The sequence below is a fragment of the Trachemys scripta genome, chromosome 1 (assembly GCF_013100865.1).
Source record: "Trachemys scripta elegans isolate TJP31775 chromosome 1, CAS_Tse_1.0, whole genome shotgun sequence".
Classification (NCBI taxonomy): domain Eukaryota; kingdom Metazoa; phylum Chordata; order Testudines; family Emydidae; genus Trachemys; species Trachemys scripta.
Genome location: NC_048298.1, coordinates 218,879,586 through 218,904,251, shown reverse-complemented (window position 1 = coordinate 218,904,251; position 24,666 = coordinate 218,879,586).

Here is a 24,666-nt window from a genome sequence, read left to right as displayed (position 1 = left end):
CTTACAGTGACAGGCACACTTTTTTTTATAGTGCAACACGTGTTTCACATTATATTGTGAAACCACATATGCTACAGGAGTGACCTATATTGTTTTTGTGCAAGTGCTATCACATTAGCTCACTGGGAGTCACTGGAAATAACTATGTGAAGTTGCAGTCTAGCAATTCATTAATTATTTATCTATTTAATTTCTAATTCTTATATAGCACCCATCATGGTTGTTGTGAAGGAGTTTGAAAGTTGTGTTTAGAATGGGTAACAAAGCCAATGCCACAGGGGGTACTACATCTGCACTTCGGAGTAGTCTTTCAATAACTTTGAGTCACCTACCCAAAGTCACAATGGAAGTCTGTGGCAGAGGCAGGAACTGAACGTAGTTTTCCTGAACCTCAGACTAGTGATTTAACTATAAGACCACCCATCCTCCACCTACATTTAGATTGTGAAGGAATGACTGAACTATTTCTTTTCTCCTGGCAGCATATTATTCCATTAAATTAACTCTTACAAGGCCTTCTAGTGTCTTTGCGTCTCAATTTTGCCCTCATTGCTATCGCTTCAATGTCAGTTCTTTGAGCTGTTCAAACACCTCAATGTATAATTGCAGTCATGCCATTTTATCATAATAATAGTACATAAACAGCCTTGGTGAAATCCATCTAGTACTGTATACTCAAATGAACTATAGATATGTACAGTACAATTAAGACTGTTTAAATTAATTTTCCTTGTGGCATTCCGTATGTATTATCCGTAAGGCAGAAAGATAAGCAATAACAACACATATTTTCAAATTCAGCATGTGACTTTTAAGTGGTTCATTTTGTGCTTCCTGCGCCTGCTTCACCACTGCATTACTCCAGTTTTATGCTGATATAAATGCACTGAAATCAATGGAGTAATACCAGTGAGAAACTGGAGTAACTCAGTAGTGAATCTGGCATAAAACTGGAGAGAATACTTCCTAAACAGAGCAATTTAGGCTAAAGATTATCATCTATACCATCATCTGACCATGTGTAGTTTCTAAAGGGTTTTGAAAGCAAGAGATTATGCTGCCACCACCCTTTCATGAAGATGTGGGGGTTTTCTTATTATTTATTTCTATTCAGGGCAGAAAAGGTCCTTCTGTATCTTTTTTTTTTTTTTACTGGTAAATCTTAGAATGATATCAGGGGTTAAATTAAACAACAGAACTGGGTGGGAAATGGTTTTCCTGTGCCATGAAAAATTGAGTGTTTGAAATATTTTTCCCATGCTGAATTCAGAGGAAAAGTCAAAATGTCAAGTATTTGTGAACCAAAAAATCAATTTTTGTTCTGTTTGGGTCAATCAAAAATGTGTTGTTTCAATTTGACCTTTTTCTTTTTTTTTAACTAGAAAAAATGGCCTTTTTTTTGTTTTGAAAATGACAACATGAAATGATTGAACAATTTCCAACCTTTCCCACACTTTTTTCAAGTTGGAAATTCATTGAAGCTGACCCTGGTTCCTGAAAATGTTGGTTTCGGTATCTAGGCATTTTTCAGGATGGAAAAAAAAAAACGGTGAAAAGTTCCCAACCAGTGCTTGTAATCTTACCCCCTGCAACAATCATTAATGGCTATAAAGTTACTAAATTGATTGGGTCAAATTAAACAAAAGATAAAATAATGCCAATATATCAACAGCATAGACTGATTGACAGAGATAGACAAAGAAAGAAAAACTATTTACATGAGCAATCGAGGTAACAACTTATATACAGGACAATTCTAAATGTATCTTAAATGAAGGCAAATTGCAAATATATCCTATACTCTGTCTATAGCCTTAATAGAAGAAATATCTCACTCTGACTCCTTGTCATGCTTAAACCCAGTTGGGTTTAAGTTGTCTCTGCTCTGCTTGAGCCCTGAGCATTCCACTACTTCACTAGGAAGATTTGGTTCTTGAAACTTCAGTCTGCACATGATTTATTTTTATGGGCTATAGGCAATGGAGAATGTACAGCTTTCCATCTCTTCTGAATCACAGAATGTGTGTTTCATTGTCATTTAGGAGAATTCAGAATAATGGGTCCATATTTTTGTCTCAAGGAAAGAAACATCTGCTTTGATTGTCCAGTTTTGTTTATTTCTGGTACGATACCCTTTACCTTGCAGGTGCAAATGGTTTTGGTACAGGCAAAGCCCACCTGCTTTATGGCCTTTGAAGTGTATTTGTTGTGTCACTCACTGAAACTGGGGCATGTTGACTCGTCATCCAGAGGGCATCACTTCAATTATGATTTCAGTTTTGTAACTGTTTCATTTAATCCTGTAAAATGTTTTCAGATATATTATATGAAATATAGTATATAAAACAACATTTCATTGTACATGTTATAAAAACCCATAAATGTATAAAATGATCAATACGTTGGTTTTGTGCATCACAGAATGACAGGCCTGGGAGTCAGGCGTTCTGAAATCCCCTTTCTTGGATCTGCCACACATTTTTATATGCAATCTAAAGGGAGACACCTAGCATCTGTAATATTAGGATAATAATACTTCCCTACCTAATAAGGGTTTTGTGAGATGTAAATCATTAATGTTTGTAAAACTCTTTGAGGGATCCCGCTTGAAAAAGGCTGCATTATTGCAAAATATTATTACTATAGGCGCACCAATCATCAGCCCACTTATGCTCCAGTGACTAAATCTGAAAATTTAGTGAATGAATAGAGAGAGGACACGAGTCATATTCAGACCCGTCAAAGGAATGCATTCTGCTGTTATATAGCAACTAATTCGGTTTCCCATAGAACCACATATCAGTATAACCCCAAAACAGATGATCTGGAATACTGTGTGCAGAACTGGCCATCCTTTCTCAAAAAAGGATATTGCAGACATAGAGTTTTCACATGCTCATAATTACTTCCACTGTCTTTTTCTTACCCTCTATGTCTGTATTGTGTCTACACTGCAGTGTAAGCCCAGGCCTTGAACTCAAGATCAAGCCTAACCCCCCTTCCATTTACATATGAATCACACTAACCCAGGGCTTGGACCCGGCTTCCAGGACCCCACAGGGTTGGAGGGTCTGAGCCTGAGTTGAGACAGGACCCAGAGTTCAAACCCTATTGAATTGCAGTGTAGATGCAGCCCCGCTGGACTTCTGCTCTGGGAGTCTGCCAAAAGTATCCTGCAATCCCACAGGCTGACTTTCTTTGTCCTTTGGACAGTCAAATTTGGTGGCCAGTCAAGCTTTCCCACACTGCACAATGAACAAAGGCCTAGAGCAGCCTCATTTAGGGAGGACACTAGAAAGTCTGGGATTTGGGTGATTGGACTTGGGCCTGCATAATTCAGTGTAGATGCTGGAGCCCCAGGCAAGGAACAGGGTTCAATAATTCCTAACTTGGGGTCACAAATTAGTGTAGATGCTCAAGCCCTAGGTTAATAACCCCAGGGTCTGCTAACTCGAGTTCTACTAACCCTGGTCTTACACTGTAGTGCAGACAAACCGTAATAGGAAGAGAGATTGAAAACATTGGGATTTTTTATCTTAGAAATAAAATTAATAAGAGATGGCATGATAAAAATACATTAAAAAATGAATGATCCAGAGCAAGTACAGTAGGAGCTTCCATGTTCCAATCTCACAATAGAAGAACAAGGAGACATTCAATAAAACTGAAAGGTAGCAAACTCAAAAATTAAGGAAATATTTGTAGTTAGACTCTGGAACTCACTGCCACAGGATGACATTGACTTCAATAATTTAGTAAAAGTCAAAGAGGGATTGGCTGTTTATATGGATAACAAGAATATTCAGAGTTATAACTGTTAATGTAAACAGTTGTGGAAGGGATAAACCAATGTTAGCTATTATGGCACGAATTATACATGAGACCTTCATGAGGTCTTCTGATAATGCAGAGGTGCCATAAATGAAAACCGAAACAACAAAATAGTTAACCACACAGTTTTGAACTTTCAGAGTATTTTGGTTAGAATTTTGGGTGAAGGATCTTGTTTTCTCTGAACTGGTTCACCATCCCTATTTATCACCCTGACCTACTTTGACTTTTAACTTTGTTAAGTTATTAATATTTTAAGTAGATGGCTTAGAATTTTGTTTTAGGTCTCAACCCTGCAAAACCATACACATGGTTAACGTTATGCACTGTGAGCAGTTCCACTGAAGTCAATGGGGGTACATAAAGTGCATTAAGTTAAGTGCATGTATAAGCGTTTTCAGGCTTGTGGCATAGATGATAAACTCTTCAGATAGGGACTATATTTTCCTGTATGCTTGAACAATGCCTAGCAGAATGAAGCCATCATCCTGATGGAAGGCCTCTGAGAATTACTATGTAGAATTAATAAATTGCTATAATCATAGGGCCCAATTCTACTCCGTTACTCCAGTGTAAATGTGGAGTAATTCGAAGTATGAATACCATTTAGCTAGTGGAAAGTTGCATTTCATTCTATCTTGTGCTCTGAAACCAAAGGAGCTACTTCAAAATTATACCTGCGTTAATTGAGAGCAGCATTTGACCCATAGGTTTAAATTTCAGGGCAGGGAGTTCAAAAATTCAAACTAGTTTTATAAAATTGAAAAGTAGTTCAAGAGAATCACAAAACCTTAACGCCTAGTAGGGTCAATAGTTTTTAATGGGTATCTCCTGAACAAGAGAGAGGATGGCTTTAGAAATAGTTAATTGAGAGTCTTTTGCCTCTAATGTCAGCTTACTGACCTAAATACTTCATTTTATCAAAAGAAAATCTAAACAGTGTAAGCCTGAAACAGGTTATGTAACAAAGCCTGCATTTTTAAGAAAAGATGTAAGGATTTTTCATGAAGGCCAGGGGATTTGATGAGGGTAAATATGAATCATGACCTGACATCAGTGAATGTTTTTATTCAGTTGAAACCAATGTTAAGCTTCACTTAACCATCCTATTAAAGGAACTTTTTTTGTCACAATAGGACACTTTCACTCCTTATGAACACAATAAAATGGCTTTTATCTTTGAAGCACATCAAAGCATTTCTGAATACGAATGAAGAGATGTCTTTGGAGCCCTTTTCTCCATTACAATGCCACGGAAACCTATGGTAGGCATATTATCCTGCATGGATATGCAGACTGAATGAATAAGCTGATAAATGATGAAGATGAAGTGCAATTTCCTGCTCAGAGTCATACATTAATCAATAAAAGAATCTGTTGTATCATATAGCTGCAGTATGAGCTGTAGAATGGTCTCAATTCAAGTGGATCCCACTGAGGATTCAGTCAGTCTGTAGCCAAAAAACGTGCAGGAATGTTTCCAGAAATAGTGGATGTTAAACATGAGCATATTATCTGCATAATATTGTAGGTAGCAATGCCTCTGCCCTAATGTGGGTTGGTGTCTACTTCTGTACCTAATGAGTGACAAGCATTATCATTTTATGGCTGTTCTTATAAAACAAATAGTTTTTTCCCAGGCCAGCTCCTAGTGAACAGTTGTCTACTTAAATATATATACCACCACACTAGGCATTAATTGTTACCCTTGTTCACAGTTCAGCACAGAGTCTAGAGATTCAATGTGCATAAAGAATGAACTACCCATTCATCTCCTTGGGATTTTATTGCACAACTCCCCAATTGCCTTTAAGAGGATGGATGATGCCTGCACCAGTCCTGACCCCTGTTGAAGTCAGTGGGGCTAGGGCTTCCACAGGAGTAGAGGTCTGTCTGCATGTGACAAGTTGCAAAATCGGGGCAGTAGACTGATCCTTCCAGAACACAGCTGAAATATCAGAGGGGTAGCCGTGTTAGTCTGGATCTGCAAAAAGCGACAAAGAGTCCTGTGGCACCTTATAAACTATAAGGTGCCACAGGACTCTTTGTCGCTTTTTACAGCTGAAATATATTATTAGTGGTTGAGATGAGGTTTGTCTTTACTACTGCTTATTCTGTGCCTGCTTTGTGGTTAAATAATGGACCTCGGCCTCCAGAACTGGCAAGGGTATTCTAAATGTTATTCAGTTTTTTTTCAAGGTAAAGAAGGGACAGAAATTCAGAGATGGTGAGAGTTTAAAAAAAAAAAAAGGCAACTCAATATTTGAGTATAGCGGGCACCATTAAAATGTCAGCCCTTGCCTACAATCATTACACAACAGTATCCAAGATTCTTGCCTATACTTACTATAATAGATATCTGTGATTCTGCGTGGTTGGGGCACTGAATGATGACCTTGAAGTGGCTTCTTCTGTACCTGGTTTATAAAAAGAGGCTCATTTTTGAGAGAATGTGATTATTCTGCTAAAACATTAGAGTTCTATGGTGTTGTGAGGAATAATATGGGCATGTTATGGAGAAAAAACTCCTGCTTTGCAAATATGCCTTTCCAGGAGACTTTTTATTACTCCAAAATGCCATTCAATGCAATAAGCTTATACCATAAATAATAAAATTAAGGTTCTTTCAAGAGGAGTATCTCTTGTACTGAAATCGAGTCAGTACTTGATACTTAACCAAAAAATGTTAGTTTTCAATTTGCTAAAAAAAAAAAAAAAAAACCCAAGCGGAAATTAAATAGAAACCACAAGGAATGATTTACACAATACTCAGATTTCTCCCTTAAGTACAAATTTTCAGCTGCTTTTGCAAGAGTCAATTTCTTTATGTCCCCTGTTTGTAGCATTTCTAATTGTTCACGGTCAGACTGACTTATGGAAGAAGGGCAAGTAATAAAGTACCCTGATCCACCACTACTTAGCTCAGTCCACAAGCTGCTCACAATTTTATGAGTCCCCTTTACTTCCTGCAATGTTTTTTTTATTTTTTTTAAATCTGACAGGCAACCTTTTGTGGTGCCAGATAAATGTGCTGGGCTAGATTGTGCCTGTTGTGTTCCGCCCTGATGGGGGGATTCTTTAGATCAGCACTCCTTCCTGCAGGATGAGTTTAGAGAGGAGCACCTGAGGGTGCCTTTAGGATGTTTCAGTCTGTGTGGTATTGGAAACTATACCGTTAAGTCACTTAGCTTCCTGGACTGCAGAATATAATGGGGCACTGCAGAATATCATGTTCTCTATGTAGAGGCAGTTGAAACTGAGTGACTGAATAAAGAGGGTCTTTTTGAAGCACCTGGGGCCCAGAGATATTACTGAACACCACAGCCTGTACTGGCTGATCAGCCAAGCTTGCTCTGCTGGCACCAGTGACGAGTGGGACTGTCCTTACTCCTCCTCACCTGCTCTGGGGTGAATTCTGGCCCAGGAGTGCCCAGCAGGAGCTGCCCTACACTGGATCTAGTACAAAGACTGCAGTTGTCACTAACTTTTATGGAGGGTGCTCGACGGGAGAACCTAAGTAAGGGCCAGGGATAAAATGACCCTTTGAAAGCAGCAGGTGAAGGCTTGAAAGTTTTCAAAAGTGACTAGTAATCTTAGGTACCTCCATTTTTTGAGTGCCCAACTTGAGACATCTGAAAGGTGATTTTCAAAAGGTGGATGCTCAGGCTCCTTTAAGGTGTCTCAAGTTGGGGACCTAGAAATCACTAGTCACTTTTCTAAATGTTGGCCAACACATACCATATCCAGTGTCCTGAATGAATTACCCCATTTTCAAAAGTATTGAGCACCCAGAAGTTGCCATTGCGGTCAGCTGAAGTTGTGGGGAGTTGGGGGTAGTTTAAGACTTGATCAGGCCACTTATGTGGCCAAATATGAATTTGGTAGGCTAATGTCAGTCAGCTATTTTTGAAAAAAATTGTCTTGGCCATCCAAAGTTTTCTTCAACTGGCATCACCATTTTGATGAGGAAGCTTTTTGGCATAGATACAGTCACTGAGCACAGTCCCTGTCACAAAATACTGAAGAGCAATAGTATTTTAAAATGAACAAGGGAATTACTAATTTGCCTCTCTCCTAATATATATACTGTGCGTGTATTAAAACACCTCTCAGAAGAGGTTCCAACATGCCTTGTACATTCCCATGAAGAGGATGGGAATCTATAAAAATGAGTGTATTTTGCAAGTTAATAAGCAAGCTTTCTAAGACCACTTTAGAGAATGAAGCTGACTGTGTCACATCCCAGAACAAACGTGGCATAGCACAGCTTATGTACCATGCTGCAGTGAAGATTTGGGTGATCAGGAAGTGGCTAATTAGCAATGGAAGATAATTTTGGAGCCCTTGAGAAGTTTACTGTTCTGAGTGTCTTGACTGATATCTTCACTTCTGAGTTGTAGCCATGTTAGTCTGTATCAGCAAAAACAATGAGGAGTCCTTGTGGCACCTTAGAGACTAACAAATTTATTTGGGCATAAGCTTTCATGGGCTAGAACTCACTTCATCGGATGCATGAAGTGAAAAATACAGGAGCAGGTATAAATACATGAAAGGATGGGGGTTGCTTTATCAAGTGTGAGGTCAGTCTAACGAAATTAAGTTTAGGTTTTGTAATGACCCATTTATTCTTTTGCATAGAAACTGTCCGGTTTGGCCAATGTACATGGCAGAGGGGCATTGCTAGCACATGATGGCATATATCACATTGGCTCATTCACCTGCACATCTACCAATGTGATATATGCCATCATATGCTAGCAATGCCCCTCTGCCATGTACATTGGCCAAACCAGACAGTCTCTATGCAAAAGAATAAATGGACACAAATCTGACATCAGGAATCATAACATTCAAAAACCAGTAGGAGAACACTTCAGTGTCTCTGGACACTAAATAACTGACCTCAAAGTGGAAATTCTTCAACAAAAAAACAAAAACAGACTCCAGCATCAAGCTGCAGAACTGGAATTAATTTGCAAACTGGATACCATCAGATTATGCCCGAATAAAGACTGGGAGTGGTTGGGTCATTACAAAACCTAAACTTAATTTCCCCAATACTAATTTCTTCCTACTGTTACTCACACCTTCTTGTCAACTGTCTGTAATGGACCACTCTCTTACCACTTCAAAAGTTATTTTTCCTCCCTTGGTATCCTGCTGTTAATTGATTTATCTTGTTAGACTGACCTCACACTTGATAAAGCAACACCCATCCTTTCTTGTATTTATACCTGCTCCTGTATTTTTCACTTCATTCATCTGATGAAATAGATTCTAGCCCACAAAAGCTTATGCTCAAATACATTTGTTAGTCTCTAAGGTGCCACAAGGACTCCTTGTTGTTTTTATCTTCACTTCTATCCACAAAGCCAGCATATTGCAGTTCCTGTAACATGCCATCTGATTGCATTCCAGGGTTGGTGTGATAGTTGTAAATAAAATGGGAGGATTAATCTTTTGAATGGGAGGCCAAATACATGTTTTTCTAGAAGAAAACAGGAATTAGGCCTGGTGTAGTAAGTTGCTAAACATTTTCATTACTAAAACCATTTCACATCCTTGACATGGGTTCTTATTCTAAAACAAAGCCTACAGTCCATTCTGCCCTCCCCAGTATGGATATAACTTGTATTGAAATCGATGGATCTGGCAGCTGTATGAGGGCAGGTTTGGGGCCTTAGTAATGCTTGTATTATTCAGACCTTTAATGTCTATGTTTATTCTTTAGTAGACATTTATTATCTAGCTTCCCTATGTACTTTTCTGAACTGTATTAATTTTCTTACCTTTTGCAGTAGTTACCCTAAAATGAATTGCTGTGATATTAACCAATCCAGGAAAGAATGTGTGCTTCAAAATAAAGTAACCTGTTTATTTCCTAATATTTATGTTAGGGGTCTTTGTATTGTAGCAGTGCTTAATATACAATTGATTCCATCTTCTTACCTACTATTTTACTGTAACAAGCTTTCATTGTCTGGCTCAGAAAAATACAGTAACTAGCCATCTGCCAACACTCCGGGGAAATATAACCTGAGGTAGAGAAATGCTGCTTCACTTAGCATTTCACTTTCATTCTTTTTATACTGGGACGTATAGTTATGTGAGCCATCTCAAAGCTCTCCAAAAACAAAGAAACCTGGGATTTACAGTCTATGCATCTGCTTTGGTTAAAATATGTGTACTGTTATGCTGCCATGGTGACAAACACGTCCATCGTGATTTCACTCTCAGGAGAATAGGGGATGAAAGAGCATTAAATTACTATAGCTATAGAATGGCAAATGTCAGCGAGAAGGTGAAAAATTCAGCCATTGTGTGGGATTACAGAGCTATACTTGGGGAAGAATGCACATTTATTCTATAAATTGTTTGCAGGCAATTGCAGTCATTAGTTTGAGAAAATATCAAATTCCAAACAACCCTGGCGGGAAGAAACGGGATTAAATATCTGCTAGCTAGGTGGATTTAGTATATTTTTTTGTTCACTGAAAAAGTTTTTGGGGGCTGGCAGGGGAACACATAAAAGTTTGGCAAAATTCCTTCATATATTCCTTTAAAAAAGTAGAAAATCAGCTGGAAAACATTAATACAAATTGGAAACAATAGGTGAAGGTGTTTCATTTGTAGATTAATTCAGATGGGTTCCACTTTTCATGTCCATTTTAATTCTGCAGGTGGAAAACAAAATAGAGTGAGGAGAGAGGACAATTGGGAAATGGGAAGGTCTGATGTGTGGATTTGCTTTCATTTGTAAACCAATGGTCTCTGTCTGTGCCTGGGTCACTTAGGGAGTTGAGGAATAGGAGAGGGCACAATAAAAAGTGAGTGGAAGGTGTATTACTGCTGGTATATCATTCCTTGCCATACCCTGCCTCCCAAAAAAGGATTCTTCATTTGGCTGTATTTGCCCTTTTACTAATTTAGGCCAAAATTTTAAGAAGTGTTGTCATAGTTCTGAAGTGCTGACAGTCACCCCCTATTGTCTGGACACTGAAAAATCCTCAGGGCATCCTCATCTGCCTAAGTAGGGGTCTCTGTTATACAAAATTGAGTCAACTATTCTAACTGTGTTTGAAGTGGACGGGTCTCCTGGCTCCGATTCCCCTAGTCCCTTTAGTATAATCCCAGGTTCCCTAACCCCAAAAGGGTTATCTTCTTATTGGCATGAGGGGCATTGGTAAATGGCCTACATGATGGCAGTTCCACTGAAAGTTTCCAGGAGTCTCTCTAGCACACTGTAGAGACTGCCACCGTCTGCTCCCAGAGTGGCTCAGCAACTGCCTGGGACTTTCTGCTTTTAAATCCTTATTCTACCCCTGACATGATTGACAGGGCTGGAGGGGCAGGGCCAGTCTTGCCCATAGAAGCTCTGTAACCCCTTCATCACCAATGCAGGGTTTATACACCCCGTCACAAGAGTCAACTAACTTCAGGATTTGGGTGCACAGTTTGAAACACCATGATCCTCATTTCAGAAGCACTGAATATCCACATCTCAGCTGAACTCCAGGGAAATCCAAATGCTCACCACGTCTTGCAGCTAAGGCTGGCCCAACATGCGTAATTAACATATGGAGAGAGGCCTCATTTTTTGGAAGATAGAATTAGGGACGTAAATGAATCATCAGGTTGAGAACAGAATGTTTGTGCTAAATAAGATAAGCAAATAGATCAGTAGGCTAAGAAGACAGGATGTCTGAGCCACATAAGATAAGAGGGAGAACACCAAGGGAACTATTTACTATGAATTAGATAACAAGGGACCAAACCCATCCAAAAATGTGTTATGCAATGTATAGTAAATGCAATTATTTGTGTATGTATATAAAGTGAGAAGGTTTCTGTGTAACTTTGGAGTTGTGATCAACCCTGCATCCATCCCCCCGGAGTTTGAGTCTGATCAACTCAATGTGGCATTGCTGTATGCCAAATAAAGATACTCGAGTGATGAAGATGAGTTGAATTGAGTTCTTGGGAAGACAAGTGGAAAAAATTCTAACACCTCTGAAAATCAGGCTCTAGGTGGGAAGCTGAAATTAGTGAATACTTCTACAAAAAAAGGTTTTTAACTTTGATCTCCTCATAGTTTCTACTTCATCCTGTTGTAAAAATAAAAGTAAATTAGTGTAGCTACCATACCAGTGACAAGAATGACTGTATGCTATTTGTGTAGTACTTTTATGCTTAAAAAACCTTTCAAAATATAGACCAGGATCACATCATCTATCATTGAAATCGAACAATATCTAGAGTGAAATGCAATACCTGTTTTAACAGCACATAGCATTACTACATGACAAATCTGAACAGGAAGTAAAGAAGAATATTGTATCCAACCGATACTGTGTAGGGAATGTAGGGGGCAGAATGGGATTTGTGCTGGTATTTGAACATAAATGAATGATAATAAATGGTCAGGACCAGAGCTGGTTAAATTTTGTTTTGACCACACAACATTTCCTGTTGGAAAATGTGGTTTCATCAAAATAGAAATTTTCCACAGGAAAATGTCGATATTTATTAATGTTTTTCATTCTTCATCAGGATAATCAGAAAAAAATTAATAATTTTGAATTGATGTATCAAAATGAGCATTTTTATTTGTAAATGTTGGAATGTTTAATTTCTCTCTAAAATTATTGTATTCTTTTTGCTGAATCAGGGCAAAAAGAAATATTGGAGTTTTCAGTCAGATGGAAATTCCATTTTCCAACCAGCTCTAATCAGGATCTTGGTTTTACATTTTATTCAAAAGACAAGACTTCCAGCAATCTCAAATTCCCTAACATTGTGCTGGGATATTGATTCACTTGTGACTCAGAGGGGAAGTATAATACTGAATATTCAGCAGAATTTTCAAAAGTACCTAGGGAACTCACAGAGGTCTCTTATCTAAGCATTGTATTGGCCCAAACAGATAATGCTTAGCACTGGAAATCTTCTGTGAACCACAGCACAAGGTGGCATCAATAGACTATTTCAACATTTATATTTTAAAGAGATGAAATACTAAATACTTCCCAAATGAAGTGCAATTCTCTCATCAGTGACGATGTCATCTGCATCATTAATGATGTATGCATCAAGAGAAAACTGCTCTATGGTAGGCAAGGTCAGCATTAGGACAGTAACTTACTAAATCCTTCTTTTTCTATAACAAATTGGTAATAGATCTTTCCTCACTACAATATTTCTCATGCTTTGAGAGAGAGATTTCTTAGCTGACATTGTATGACATGCAGTATCACATAACATTTCATGCCTTGATACAAGAAATACAGGTCCAAGTTGCACCCTGTTGCAAAAAAACCCACAAGAAGGGCAGCAGGATGAAAACTCTGAAAGGTCTTTTTCACAGTGTTTCCTTCAAATTCTTGTTCTGGGGGTTTGTACTTCCCCATGCAAGTAACAGGGGTTTTACCCAAAAGCTCAACTGGTCTCAAGACTCCATTGGAGGCCAGAACTCTCTCCATACCTCCACCAGCTGGGCAAGGTGTGCTACATTTTGGAGAATAAACACAGTACTTTTGAGATATGCATGGATTGACAGTTCTACTGTATGGGTACAGTATTGTAAGTAGCTTTCCTCAAACTGTCCTTCAACACTGTTTAGAAGGGACCATCTTTGAGAATATTTTAGTCTCCATACCAATTCAGTCTTTGGTCTCTGACTGTTAACAAGATTGCCACTAGTGCCATTTATATTTCAGGTTGTAGGGAGGTGGTCACCAGTTCCAAAGGAATGGAACTGAGACTGATATTTAAGTTCAGGTAGGTCTCCAAACAGTCTTCAGACCATAATGACTTTCAGTTATTGATGGATTAAATTTGTGACTTAGAGATGAACAGGTCTTTAGTCCATTACCAATTTATTGAGCCATCCCATTCCCCACAAATGTTTTTGTTATATTTAAGTATGGCTCTTCTGTTTATGATGCTGGATCAATAACAGCAAGTAATGGGAACTCAGTAATCCTGCTCCCAAGAGGTGTTCATATCTGATTGATTTTTGGCAAAGGACAATTTTCTGTAATCATATTGAGGCCTAAAGGGACTGGAAGAGCAGTTTTTATTTATTCATTTATTTACCTAATTTGTCTTCTGATAGACAATTAACCAAAACATCCAGGGTAAACAGTGACATGCAGCCAAGTCTGACAGAAGTTAGATTGGTAATCCTTGTAATATTCCCCACATTTAATGTTATGTCTCTGAACACCACAACAAAGAATGACATCATAGGTCTTCAGGCTGCACTTAAATTAAACAAATCAGGTGTGATTATTAGGAATTCAAGGCAGTTACACTAAATGGTATCTCGTCCAACACTACTGAATGTACTATGGTATAAAGCCTAAGGAAGAATATGTCAATAATAGCCCTCTTAAGAAATGTAATACTGTGTATATAGTAGAGATGGGTGACCCCTTAAGTGTTCAGAAGATTGGTTTGATTTGTTTTATAATGGATATGTAGTGCCTGTCTTGAAGCATCATCATCAGACACATATAGTCAACTAAGAACTGTTGCATAGCTAGAGTGACTATAGTCGATGGCGCCACACCAGGCATTGTGTAGTGAAGTTCCTACATCTGGCTAAACCCTGTGAATCCATGAATCTCTGGGGCAGCCCTACAGGGGGTTAGAGTGTGCACCCCTTTGCATGTCAATGGAGAATTGAGAGCACACTGAGCTGGGGTGCATGTCCTGATGATATGGCCGAAGAGCATGCAACGTTGCTTTTAAATATAATGACAGATTGAAGGAAGGCCAGATCACTGCAACATTATGACATTTTGCACAAAGTCAAACCATTTAATGGTCAGGATTTGGCACTGACACCACCTGGGATGTCTATTGTTGCTCCAAGACTGCCTGTAATAGGGTCCAGGTTTCTAGATTTGATAGCTCCTGAACTTTGTCTCAGCACAAAGATGTTTTTGCCTCCTTAAGTGAGATATGGACTTCATGCAGGAGGCAGAAAGAAAAACATCTGGTTTGTTGCAACCATTTGAATGCTGCTTGCAGCTGAGTTGGATGAACTCATCAGCTGAGGTGGATGAACTCATCAATGCTCTCCACGGTACTTGACCCTACCTGCACCAGGTCTGAAGCATCCCAACCTCTTAAATATCCTTGGACTTCAATAATCGATTGCACAGCACACCTGAAAATCAGACCATGTGTTTCAGTTCCTATACGTGGTTTTAGGTGACTAATTTTAGATACCTATGTTTAAACTTTTTAACTAAAACTTGGTTCAGAAATCTGCTTTTCTTGCGATATTTTAGAACTTCTCCTTGTGTTTCCTGCTGGACTTCAGAAATTCAGTGATATCTGAAAATGGGGAGAAATAAAAAGTTATACAATCTATTTTTGAACCTCAAAAGTGATTGTTTGAATTTGGTTTCACTTAAGGACAGATGTTCAGGGTGACTTTGTTCGATATGAGCTCGTTCCTGGTATTGTATGGGCAGTTTTTTCCATGGCAGATTCAGCTGTTGATTGCCACCAGATGATTTTTATTGAGATATTCTCAAATTTTAATAAAATGGAACAATTCTTTATTTCTGCCTTGGCAAAACAAGACTTTATTTCTAAACAAAACTAAACAGATATATGAATAAAATGAGCAAAATAATTGCTTTGACATTATACTTGAACCATTTTGTGTGGTACTTCAATCCAAAGAACAAGTAGAATAATATCATCCACTATGTTTATTATAATTGTAAAAAACTGTTTTTGAGCCAGTATAGAGATCTTGTCTCTATCAAACATATCAAAGACTAATGTTAACAAATCCAATTACAAATATAAGACAAAAATAATTAAGAAATAAAATTAGAAATCAGAGACCTGTTGTGTTTGGTGCATGTAGCAGGGTGGTTACCCACCCTGACCCGGAGGGTCTTAACAGGAGAGGGCTGTTGCTGGAGTAAGTAGCTCCCAGGCTGACTGGGGAAGCAGCCTCAGCTGTGGCCACACCCCAATCAGGGCTCAACTGGCCCTTATAAGAGGGCAGTGGGCTAGGAACAAAAAGACTTTCTCTCTAGCCTTTGGAGAGGAAGGGACCAGGCTGCCTGGGGCGCTGAGGAAGCTACCAAGGGTGGAGCAGTGCTGGGGAAGGGCCAGGGAACTGGGGAGCTCCAGCCTAGAAGAGCCCCAGGCTGCAGGCCGAAGTAAGGGCCCACTAGAGGGTATGAGGGCTGCTGAGGGGCAGCTTCACTATCGGTAGAGGCAGCAGGTGCAAACCCAACCTTGCCTGTGATGACTGGCTTATACTGCAGCCCGCTCCAGGGAGTGGGAGTTAGTTGGTAACTGGCAGTAGCCTACACTGAGGTGAGGCAGGGATAGGAAGTGGGGTTCCCAAAGGAGGGGAGACCCAGAGACTGAAGGGTGTACTGCCGGGGGCAGCACCCCAGCGTGCAAGGGGCACTGGGTCCAGGAGGGACATGGAGGCCAGGAAAAGCAGGACACTGGCCTGCAGAGGGTGCTCTGATGGCTGACGAGCTAATTCCCAGAAGGTACCAGTAGGGGGTATCGCAGGGGTGAGTCCCACGTGGTTACAGTGCAATATGTAAGAGTGTAGAAGTGGTACAGAAAAACAGATGAGTTTAATAAGAGATTAACTAAAACTGCATGAGGATGTAACTTCTATGATCTTTCAAAGAATTCCACTCTCAAAATCCCCCTGCATGTTCTCAAGTGGCAACATACGCAACCTACAACTATTAGTTAGAAATATTGCATCGTCAGATAAAACTCTTATTGACTGATTATAATCTGAGCACCCCAAAGGGCACTTCTGAAAGCACCTTTTTACAAATGTACTTATTATATAGACATCCTATACAACATTGTTTCTAATTGAACTGGACATACTAGGTTCTGTGGGCACACAAAATTCCAAGTTGTCTTGTCTGGGACAGATTATTTCACATCTGCCTACTTTGTAGAAATCTTACACCTTCCTCTGAAGTATCTGGTACTGGCCACTGTCAGAACCAGGATACTAGACTAGATGGACCTTGTATTTGATACAGTACATTCCTTTGTTCTGTAAAGAGGAAGGAAACATTTGATAACATTTAGGGGCACTGCTTTCTGTGACCACACTTCTGGTTGTGCTCGTTGGTATGGAGCACCAGAAGTTCTGCTTGAGGGGTACTCCACAATAGGAACTCAGTATTTTTCCATCATCACCCCACATATACTCTTTCCCTCTCCCACATACCACTACCTTGCTGGCAGCTAGAACTGTTTGAAAAAAATTCCAACAGAACAGTTCTCCATCAGAAAATGCTGATTCAATAAAATCAAAATGTATTGTAGGAAGATATCAATTTAGTCAACCTTTTTGTCAAAAATGTCAACAAAAAAATTTGTTTCTATGAGGTCAAAATGTTTCCTGTAGAAAAGACTGACGTGCTTCATTTTGACTTCATTGTTTAGACTTTTATATAGCATATTATATTAGGTCATCATATATTTTATATTGTTATTATTACTATTCATAGTAGTGGTATCTCCATCTTCAGATGATCACAGCCTTAGTAGTGGGAGGTAGTGGAGAGACGTAATGTATGTGTAAGAATGAGAGAAGGGAACAGAGACAGAATTGGGGAAAGAGAGAGTGTAGGTGTAAAACTAGGAGAAAGCATGAAAAAAGGGGGAAAAGAATAGAGAAAAGAAGTGGAATGGGAAGATAATGTATGAAGAAAGAGAGGGAGGAGAGAAAGAAAACTAGGGATTAATGGAGGCTGAGAGTTAGAGGAAGGAGTGGGAAGAGAAATATTTTTGTTTCTTTTCACCCCTTGTAAAGACTGAAATAAAAGAAACAGGCGGACAAAGAAGAAAAGTAAACACAAGGGAAATCTAGTAAATTGCACGGGAAAGGGTGTTAATTGTCTCGTAGAAAGTTTTCTGACAGTTGTGTTATAATAAAATCTACACAAATGTTTGATTTTCCCTGTTGGGGCACATCAGGAGTACAGCTGTATAAAATGGGGACTTGGGGAGAGATGGATGTAGATAGAAAGTAAGCAGGGTCCCTCTGTTTTTATATATGGGGAAGAGATAGACAACTTTAGGTTTGTTATTTTGCAGTGTTGATTCTGGGTACACATTTCAATATATGTATGTATGTGGGTCTAAGGGGAAATATGTAAATGTGATTGTAAACCAGTGGTTTTGTTGAACATTTCTTGGTATATCCCATTGGCAAGTTATTGTAATAGAATTACAGACAAATGCCACCCAGGCTAATATTATTTTTCATGATTTTTTTTTATTTGAAATATCTTCAACAATTTTAAAATGCAAAAAATTCCACCTGATATTTCAGATATTTCTAGAAGAGGATCTCTGAAAATTTAATTTTCAGCATCAAACAAAAATTCCCCTTCCTGTTCTCTCCCTGAAGATTTATATTTTCCATAAGGGTCATAAATGCTAACCCACTGCTGTCAATTGCCTTCTCACCACAACATTGTATGACACAAGAACAGATGGAGAGAGACTGCAATAGATTTTTTTTTAAATGCTGAAAATTGTGTATTGTTTTATCAAAGGCCTGGCTTTTATTATTAAAGTTTTCATATACCCTTTGGAGGAAATGAAGAAAACTGGGTGAAATTTTTCACACTAAACTTTTTTCAGCAAAATATGCAGATTTGGCAACACCAAAACATTAAAGCAATTCATGTTGATTTCACCAAATTGTTTGTTATATGGCAATTTCCTGCAATATCCTTGGGAGACCTTATTGAATCAAACATATGTATGAATATGGGCCAGGATTGTATGTAAGCTTTCCAGGGGGGAAATATGACAGATGTGAAATCTGGAAGTCAGGGGTGCTGGAACGGCGGGGCCAAGGGGCCATGGCCCTCCTACTTTTTGACACAGGCCCAGCCCCTTGCCCCTTCTCTTCCCCCTTCCCCCCTCCCCGAGGTCCTGCTCCCAGGCCAGTCTGGGTAAGCATGGCCTGGGGGGCCCAGGCAGCTGTGGGGAGCCATGGACCTTCCACCTGCCCTGGGCAGGAGTCTGGGGGGTAGGGACACAGGTTGGGGACTGCTCTTTGGCTCCCCTGCCCAGGGCAGGTGGAGGGTCTGCACCTCCCCACAGCTGCCCGGGCAGCTCTTAACATGGCCCAGCTGCGGCTATTTGGCTCCAACCCCAGGCCAGGCCGGAAGCTGGAGCCAGGTCGGGGTAAGAGCTGCACAGGCAGATGGTGGGAGCTGTGGACCCTCTGCCTGCCCTGGGCGTGGGGTCAGGGGGTCAGGGACATGGGCTCCCAAGCCAGGCTCCAGCTTCTGGCTTGACCGGGCGGGGTCAGGCCTCGGGGAATGAGGCGGAATGGGGCCACAGAGGGGCCGTTGCCTTGTGCCCCCCCCCTTTAGACAGAATCCATCTAGGATAGGAGTTCAAAAGATTATGCTGAAAACGTGCCAGACAAGTATGGGCTTTTGGGACAATAAGGGTTAAATGGATTTCCTGGGGAATATCTAGGGCAAGGTTAATGAAAATCACCCAACTCCAGTGATGCAAAAACCCTGCCTTTTAAGTCTATGCCCCGGGAGAGGAGAGGGTCATTGTCTGCTGATTGTTACAGAAGGCCAAGGTCAAAGGCCCAAGGTGTATAAAGAAATGGGTGATCTGTCCAGCCTTTGTTCTGGTTCTGATTCTGAAATTGTTGAACTTGTGACCATGGGAAAACCCAGTTCTGGGTTTTGAAGGAATAAAAATAAGCTCTAGGTTGAAGCTGGGAAGACCTCTGATAAGATTTTTAGCATGTGTGTAGAAACTTTGCTTTTTTTGAATTCAGTTCTTTTTTTAAACTTCAAAGAAATATCTTTTCCAAATTTTTGAAACTGTTAGCGTTTTATCCCTTGCCCCCAATTTTGGACGAGTTCTGTTTAATCTTACTTTAGAAATCATCTACTTCATTATGTAGAATGCTACTCAAGACTGGACTCACAGAAGTAACAACATGATCAGAACTTCTCTCCCTTCCTCATGGTTACCCCAAACTGGTTATAATCTAGAATGCTGAAAAATTTGTTTTGGGCTAAATTTTCAAGGATGGGTGACTATTATTAAGCATCTCAATGCAGATTTAAGTACCTACAGATAAAAAAAAATGGCCTGATTTTCAGAGTTTCTGAAAATCCTTAGCTCCCACTCTCTTTACTTTTATTATTTTTGTCCATTTGAATTTACAAATATTCAACAAATATTCATGTGATCACACAAACAGCTTCTATATGAGAAGAGAGTTTATATATAAACAATAGCTAGTACTGTTTCTTGGGACATATTTCTTGTTCTAGCAACTAAAGAGAAAAGTATTTCAACAAAATGGCTACCAATTACTACCAGTTGGAAACTAGGAAAACAAAACATTTTGTTTATTTCAAAAAGAAGACACAAATTTAGGCAGCTGGCAAAAAACTGCCAGTATGAAGTACAATATAATTCCTATTCTGTTTCTCTTTCTTTTTTTTTTTTCTTTTTTTTTATTTTTATTGTTTTTGCTTGCTCTACAAGGTTCAGAGCCAACAGGTCAGTATGTTCATAAGGATTCAATCTAGTTCTGTGCTCTGTGGGGAGTTTACTTGATGGCTCTTTGAACTGAGATTAATAGCTTAGCTAACCCTTTTTGATCCTGCCATTTTGAAATGCTTTTAGGAATATGCGATTGAACCCATTTCCCTACAGAGAGCCTCCCCCTCCCACCACCTTTTCTTCTTGATGACTTTCACTGTTTCTTTTTATGATTAAAAGGTTATGGATCCTGCAGGGTTCAAGTTCCACCACAGCCAACCTTCATCAATAATAAGGATGGGGGGGAGTGTATGATTCCTTTCTACTATTTGTATGGAGTTGTTTCCCAGGTGAATAAACCCTTTGTATGAAAGAATATCATTAGTATAGTGACATCAGTTTTCTTTCACAGTACAACTTCTCCACATGCAAATATTCACAAGTGGAGCTCATTCTTGTGCAGAAGCCTGTGGTGTGATGCCTTCCCCAGCACTTAAACTCAGCAGGGAGCTGTTCAGGGGGCCTGTCAGCTAAGTGATAATGCAGGGGTGTTTCAGAGCCCCTCACCAGGTTTCAGAGCCGGAGCTCAAACCTTGAGACTCACTGCAACAACTTTATTTATAGCAATTTATTTTCAATGTAGACATGGCTGTAGGTTGGGGGATGGATTCACCCGCCTGTCACTCCTGCACTGGGCCCAAATATTCAAGATGGATTTTCAAACCCACACACCATTGGTCTAACTCTGGTCCAGTTGAAGCCAGTGGGAGTTTTACTATTGATCTTAGTGTAAGGCTATTTAAGCCAGTGCCAAGTGGTTTTTAAAATCCCAGCCTCAGGCTTTCTATGGGTGGAGCAAATTTCACAGCGTGAGCAGAAATGGAATTTGCATGATTCAGGGTATCTGAAATACTTTGCGACTTTTATTTAGCTGTAAATCAAACTGCCCTGTATCAAATTTCCCTTAGCAGCAAATATTTCTCAAATTAACATGTATGGCACATGTATTTAAATATGTTCCATGGGACAGAAATTTCATTTATTGTACACTTCCTTTTGCAATATACATTTTAATATATTTAAGTCTTAAGTTTACTGGGTGTTGCATAGGAGGCAAAGGAGCTGCTTTGTCCAGGCATCACTAGCACATTAGCATGTCAGCACTCAAGAGAGCCAACTAGGGTGTGTGGCAGGGTCGGCCAACCAGTGTGTGATATGCACATATGCTGTGGTGTGCCGCACAGGCTAGCTTGGGGAAAGCGGAGTTATGTTGGTCAATATGTTCCCATAATTCACTACATCCTGAGCCATCTTTCCTAGCACTCTGCTTCTACCTTTGTATTTCTTCAAAGAATTCAGATAGCGTCTGGCTGTTCAGATATGTGCTGTCAAACAGCAAACACTGAAAATGGGTTTTCAAAATTGCTTGGTGTTGACCTAACTATACTCCCACTGAAGTCAGTGTGAGTTTTATCACTGACTTTAAAGGAAGCAGAGTTAGGCCAGTGCTGAATATTTTTGAAAATCCCACCCTATCTGTACAATTCTTTAGTATTTTGCGTTACACCATTCACAATGCTCAGAGTCCTTTTACAGAAAGGAACAAATTATAAATATTCAAACAATGGAAAATACTTCAATCAGAATTTAATTATTTTTCCTTAGTCCAGATTCTATACCATATTGTTTCATTATTTACTTAGCAATTTAGGATTTTCAGTTTAAATAAAATGTCCAGATATGCTGCATGCACATGCATGCACACACCCAATGTTACGATAAGTTTTAATTCAATAACAATTGAGTCTGATGGACAGATCCTCAGCAGGAGTGAAATCAGCATTGCTCCATTCACTTCACTATGACAATATGCACCAGCTGAGGATCTGCTCTTCAAATCTTTTTAAAAATATTTATACCACACTAAGGTGAAAAATATATAGAAACTATAGGCTCAATCCTACCATTGTTACTCATGGGAATAGCCCCATTCAAGGATCAAGTACTGAGTGCACGAGTAAGGATCACTTGCAAGAGTAGAGGTTGAAAGACTAGGCCCTAAGGCAGGGGTGGCCAACCTGTGGCTCCAAAGCCACATGCGGTTCTTCAGAAGCCAACATGTGGCTCCTTGTATTGGCACCGACTCTGGGGCTGGAGCTACAGGCACCAACTTTCCAATGTGCCAGGAAGTGCTTTACTGCTCAACCCCTGGCTCTGCCATAGGCCTTGCCCCCACTCCACCCCTTCCCACCCCCTTCCCTCAGCCTGCCTGCCCTCACTCCTCTCCCCTCCAGAGCCTCCTGCACGCCATGAAACAGCTGATTGGGAGGTGCAGGGAGAGAAGGGAAGGTACTGACGGGCGGGTCTGCCAGTGGATAGGAGGTGCTGGGAGTGAGGCGGGGGAACTGATGGGGGGATGCTGACCTATTACTGTGGCTCTTTGGCAACGTACATTGGTAAATTCTGGCTCCTTCTCAGGCTCAGGTTAGCCACCCCTGCCCTAAGGTTTGAGGGTCTGATACAATTCCCAATAAAGTCAATGAAGAGACTGCGAGTGATTTCAGTGGGAGCTCAATGAGGCCCTCAATCTGTAAACTGCAAGGCTCTGAATAAGGTGCTGTGAGCTCTCAACTCCAATAGCCGTTAATATGAATTGGGATCATTATGTATACTCTTACTCTGAAAGGTACCTTATTTGTCCACAGGGCCTATGGGCCTATGGAGCAGATTGTGCAGTTACAATAAATAGCTTCCTAAGAGGGGGCATTATAGTATACTTATGTAGAGGGTAATATCTAGGGACTTCTTAGAGAACTCTACTTTCAGGAAGTACTTGAGGAGATGGGAATGTCTATGTGGAGGAAGGAATAAAAGCTGAATGCTGCACTATCTTGGCTCTCTTTATGCAGGCACATTGAACGTGATGTCAGAAGTGAGCTGACTCCTGCAAGAATGTCAAAACAGAAACTACAAGTATAGGGCGGGGAGAGAGAGAGCAATAAACATGGCAGCCTAGTAGATGCCTTTCCCTGAGCAAATGGACATGAAGGGGGATGTGTTCAGCAACTGGACATTCTTTAGATCACAATGGGAAAACTATGAAATTACATCAGAGCTGGATAAAAAGAAAAACAAACGAAGAGCAGCCACACTATTAGCTGTAAGGGGCAAAGGCTGCCATGTGCCAGCTTTGGAAGGACACATGAAATCCTAGAAGCGCTATGGAAGCATTTTGAATACACAAAAAATGTCACATGTCAAAGGAATCTTTTCATCAGTTGTAATTGTGAACCTGGAGAACAACAGAACAATATATTATCAAATCTTAAAAGACTGACTAATTTGTGATAGACTAGTAATAGGATTAAAAATGATCTTGAATGTGAATGCTTAGAAAGCACACACTAACACTACCATGAGCCATAGACATATGCAAAGGTAATGAACAAGTTCACATCCAAATACGGAGGATAGATGGCGCAGACACAGAGATAATTCATCAAGTACCACAGGGAAAGCATGAAAATATAAAGAAAAATACAGTAGAACCTCAGAGTTACGAACATGAGGGTTACGAACTGACCAGTCAACCACACACCTCATTTGGAACCAGTAGTATACAATCAGGCAGTAGCAGAGACCAAAAAAGAAAAAAAGCAAATAAAGTACTGTTTGAAATGTAAACTACTAACAAAATAAATGTGACGTTTTAAAAAAAAGATTTAACAAGGTAAGGAACCTGTTTCTGTGCTTGTTTCATTTAAATTAAGATGGTTAAAATCAGCATTTTTCTTCTGCATCATAAAGTTTCAAAGCTGTATTAAGTCAATGTTCAGTTGTAAACTTTTGAAAGAACAACCATGTCATTTTGTTCAGAGCTATGAACATTTCAGAGTTACAAACAACTTCCATTCCCGAGGTGTTCATAACTCTGAGGTTCTACTGTACTACAAAAATTGAGCAAAGCAAATATACAAATACAAAGCAGTGGAGACAAACAAAATGCAAAGGAGGATCTGTGGGTAATGTGGAGAAAAACAATAATGGAAAATGCCCCACTTATGGGGTAACATGCAAGAGAAATGATTATGCTAAAGCTTGCAGACAAAAAAGCAAAATGAAAAAAAGCACCATATCATGGAAAAACTCACAGGATGAGATTTTGCACATATAGGACATCAACACAGTTTAAATCAGCAAAAATATCTGTTTTTTAAAGCTCGGACTAGCACAAGATGCAAAGATAAGGCAAGGCAGAGAGGCATACAAACAAACAGGAAA